At 34.3% G+C, this 4,900-nt stretch overlaps 1 pseudogene; it reads left to right on the top strand.

The window, feature by feature from the left end:
- The first annotated feature begins 229 nt into the window (after positions 1-229).
- On the top strand, positions 230-1,012 carry LOC140496972 (small ribosomal subunit protein eS4-like; annotated as a pseudogene).
- Positions 1,013-4,900: the final 3,888 nt, after the last annotated feature.

The raw sequence follows: 4,900 nt of genomic DNA on the forward strand, positions 1-4,900 counted from the left end.
TTGAAGAAATTAGGGTTTCAATAGTGATTCACAGCTAGGCAGGTTCCATCCAAAAAAGAAATGTAACTCTTGTCCCGTAGCCTTGGAACCAGCTAGTCATACTGCTGGTAAAGATTCTGAGGCCCAAAAGGGTAAAGGGACTTGACCAAACACACATCTTGTAAGCAGACAGAGCCTCTGAGTCTACAGCCGATTAAATTTCCCGCTTTACCTCAGATACAGTGCAACCATGACTCATGGTCCCAAGAAGCATCTGAAGCATACTCCAAAAGTATCGGATGCCAGATAAGTTAACAGGAGTTTTTGCTCCAAGACCATCCACAGGTTCCTACAAGGATACTGAAGGAGTATCTCTCACTCATCATCTTCCTGAGAAACAAACTCAAGTATGCCCTGACTAGAGATGAAGTAAAGATCTGCATGTAGCGATTCATCAAGATTGATGGCAAAGTCCACACTGATGTTACATACTCTTCTGGCTTTATGGATGTCATTAGCATTGAGAATACGGGTGAACATTTCCATCTAGTTTAAGACACAAAGGGATGCTTTGCTGTTCATCATATTACAGCAGAGGAAGCTAAATATAAATTGTGCAAAATGAGAAAAATCTTTGTGGGTACAAAAGATATTCCCCATCTGGTGACTCATGATGACTATCCATTACCCAAATCTCTCATCAAAGTGAGTGATACAGTTCAGATTGATTTAGAAGCTGGCAAGATCACTGATTTTTATCAAGTTTGATACAGGTAACCTATGTATGGTGATCAGTGGAGGTAAATTAGGTTGAATTGGTGTGATCACAAACAGGGAGAAACACCCTGGCTCTTTTGATACTGTCCATGCAAAAGATACCAATGGCAATAGCTTTGCCACTAGGCTCTCAAACATTTTTGTTACTGGCAAAGGTAATACGCCTTGGATCTCTCTTCCCCAAGGAAAGGATATCTGCCTTACAACTGCTGAAGAAAGAGACAAGAGATTGGCAGCTAAGCACAACAGTGGCTAAATGATCGCAGATAAGAATTTGTAGAGTTTCAATCAAATTGAGATGTTACAGTTTTTAACAAAAAATGTGATTACCCTACAAAAGTATAGAATACACAAAATAAGAAATAGGTAGCTTAAACAGCTTGGTCTTATCAAGTGAAATTGAACAAGCCATAAATGCCTTTCTCTTCTTTCCCTGGATTAAGGTACTATGGGTATGAATGTTGCACAAAATGTTAGAAGATGTAGCTATATTGGTTTGGCTTAACTGCTTTTCTTTGTTACATAGGACAGCTCACTGATTGGAGGATGGGGAGAGGACATATCCCAAAATGGCTGATGTGAAAACAAAAGATATCAATAAAACTTCAGGAAAAAAAAATTTAACTACCTGAGTATACAAGTGACAGCTAGCAAAGTAGCCCCAGAGCATATACTGTCATGGACTCAAGGCTCTTGTCCAACCTGGTAGCCCTCCTCTGGAAGTTCTTCAACTTCGTAACATTCAGCTTAAACTGTGGTGCACAGAGCTGAACACAATACTCAGAGGAAGTCTGATGGGACAGAATACAGTGAGACTTCTCTAATCTCTATTCCCTCTTTTTTTAATTTTATTTTTAATTTCTGGAATAGAACAAGCATTTCTATGACATAGTAAAATAAAAAAGATGATTGCATATAAAACTACTATGCACAACTTTCATTTCCCATATATGTGTCTTGTAAATTCTTTTTCTTACCTCCCCCTAAAGACAGCTACCATTAGACACAAAAAGGTACATATATATACATATACACACATATATATGAATGTATGTGTGTAAAATTATTCTATACATCCTACTTTTTATCAGTTCTTTCTCTAGATATAGATAGCATTTTTCTTCATATGTCCTTTATAGTTAATTTAGGTATTTATAACATTCAAAGCAAATTAGTTGCTCAAAGTCATTCTTAAAACAATAGTGTTCTCTTGGTTCTTCTCATTTCACTCTTCATTATTTCATGCAAATCCTTCTATGTGTTTCTAAAATCACTGAGCTCATCATTTCTTATAGTACAATAGTATTCCATCACAGTCATATACCACAATTTGTTTAGCCATTCCCCAACTGATTGGCATCCAGTTCTTTGTCACCACAAAGACAGCTGCTATAAACACTTTAGAATACATAGGTTTTTTCCTTTTTTCCCTAATTATCTTTGGAAATAGATCAAGTAGTGATATTGCTGGGCCAAAGGGTATAGGTAGTTTAATAACTCTTTGGGAATAATTCCAGATTGCTCTCCAAAATGGCTGGATCATTTCAAAGTTCCACCAACAATTTCTTCTTAATGTAGACCAAGATTAAATTAGGCTTTTTTTGGCTTCCACATCACACTCTTGATATACCTTGTGATCGCCTAATTTTCTAAATATTTACAGTAATAATTTACATCTTTATAAGAATGTCAATTGTATTTACTTATTGATAATTCCTCATTATATAGTCATCATAATATTCAAATTGTTAATAACTACTCAAAAATACTAAATTTGTACCCTTAATTTCAATTTTCTCTTCTTTGTCAAATCTTCTAAAGATTAATAAAGTAGCCCTGTGTTTTAACATTTTCATTATCATTGAATTTCCTAACATAAGAAAAAATAAATGGTTAATAATTAATGCTATATAATACAGTAACTAATACACTGTTGTATTGTTGGCAAGAATTCATTGTCAGCCTTAATTAAATGACAAGCGTTTTTGAAATTTGTTTCATTCTCGAATTAATTCTATTCCAAATTTCTGTACCAGCAAGATCATTTCCTCTATATAGTTCCATCTGTTCAGTGAAAATTTGTTACAAGGAACCATAGTAACGCCTATTATTTCATAACACATTGAAGGAATGGGTTTCAAATGTCTCTGACAAAGACAAGGCACATACAAAAAGGAGATGCTATAATCCACTGGAAGAGATAATTCTCAGAGAAACTCAATGGATATTTCATGACAGTGACTGATGGAATGTCATAATAGGAAATTAGGAAGTTAAGAAATCATTGGAATGTCTTTTAAAAGAGAGATTTTCAAAACTATACTGAATCTTATTATTTTTTGCACTTTAATAATCTTCTCTTTCCTTATTCTAAACTTTAAAAGATATCAATAAACATGAGCATTTCCAAGAACAGAAAAAAGAGGATTGAAGATAAAACCATGAATCTCTTTTATGTACAGCTTGAGTTTGGGGGTTTGTGTAGATTTGGGGGTTTGGGGACTTTGGGTATATAAACAATTCAACATGGTAGTTTCAAAGCTGTGCTGTTTGTCTATATCTCCCTCTGAATTGTCTTCGTCCTCTTTTGTGCATTTTAAGTGCTTCAATGACTATCTTTTTTCTTTCCTTGTTTGTTCAGGTTTTGGAAGAAATCACAATCATTAGTCCCTCTAACTTACCCAAATCCTCTTCCCAAATTTAAGGGGGAAAACCCTCCGATACGACAAATAACCATACTGATAAGCAAAACAAACCCACACATTGTCCAAGACTGAAGATCTCTTCCTTATTCGACAACTAACAATCCATCATCTCTTGTTAGGAGGTGGAAAGCATGTACACTTCATCATCAGGCCTTTACAATCATAGTTAGTCTTTGCGTTGATTAAAGTTCATAAGTCTTTCACCGCTGTTTTTCTTTACATTATCATAGCCATGATATAAATTGTTTTGCTGCTTCTGCTCACCTCAGTTTGGATCAATTCCCACAAGATTTCACTCAGTCCACCCCTTTCTTCATTTCTTATAGTAAAATATCATTCCATCACATTCACATACCATTATGTGTTCAATCATTCACCAGTTTATGAGCATCTCCTTAGTTTCCAGTGCTTTGACGTAAGAAAATGTGCTGCTATAAATATATTTGTTCATATGGATCATTTAACTCTTTCTTTGAACTCTTTGGGACATATTCCTAGTAGCGACATTGCTAGATCAAAGTATATATAAAGTTTAGGGACTTCTGGAATATAGTTCCAAAATGTTTATCAAAATGACTGGACCAATTCAAAGCTGCAATAGTACATTATTGTGCCTGTCTTCCTACAATCCCTTGAAAAATTATCATTCTCCTTTTTTGTCTGATACTGTGAAGTAAAACATCAGAGTTATTTTAATTTGGATTTCTCTTATTACTAATAACATGGAACATTTTTTTCACATAGTTGATGGCAGTTTGGATTTCTTCCCTTGAAAAATGTTTATTTATATCCTTTGACCATCTACCAACTGGGAAATATCTCTTGCTCTTATATATTTGTATCAATTCCCTATATATCTTGGATATCAGACTTTTATCAGAGAAATTTTCTGCAAAGATTTCTCCCCTAATTTCCTGCTTTCCTTCTCATTTTAACAGGACTGCTTTTGTGCAAAAACTTATCAATTTTATTTTATCAAAATGCACAATTTTTCTCTACTCTGAAACTCTCTGTCCCTTGTTTTATCCATCTCTCCTCCCTATCCAGGGCTGAGAAAGGTATCTCCTTACCTATTTTTCTAATTTGTTTATGATGTGACCTTTTATATGTAGATCATACATCTCTTTGGAGCTTATTGTGGAATATCATACAAAATATTAATCTAAATCTATTTCTGCAAGACTGCTCTCCAGATTTCCCAACAATTTTTTTGTAGAATAGTATGAACTTACTCCTAAATTTTGTGACTACGTTCACTTGCTTCCTTACGCTATGTATCTGTTCCACTATCAACATTTCTATTTTTAACCAGCACCAAATATTTTGATGATTACTGCTTTATTATATAGTTTGAAATCTGATAATGCTAGAACTAATTGCTCCTTTTTTCATTATTTCCCTTAAGATTCCTGACCTTTTGTTCCACCAGATGACTACTT

This window comes from Notamacropus eugenii, chromosome 3, assembly GCF_028372415.1.
Source record: "Notamacropus eugenii isolate mMacEug1 chromosome 3, mMacEug1.pri_v2, whole genome shotgun sequence".
In the NCBI taxonomy this organism is placed as follows: domain Eukaryota; kingdom Metazoa; phylum Chordata; class Mammalia; order Diprotodontia; family Macropodidae; genus Notamacropus; species Notamacropus eugenii.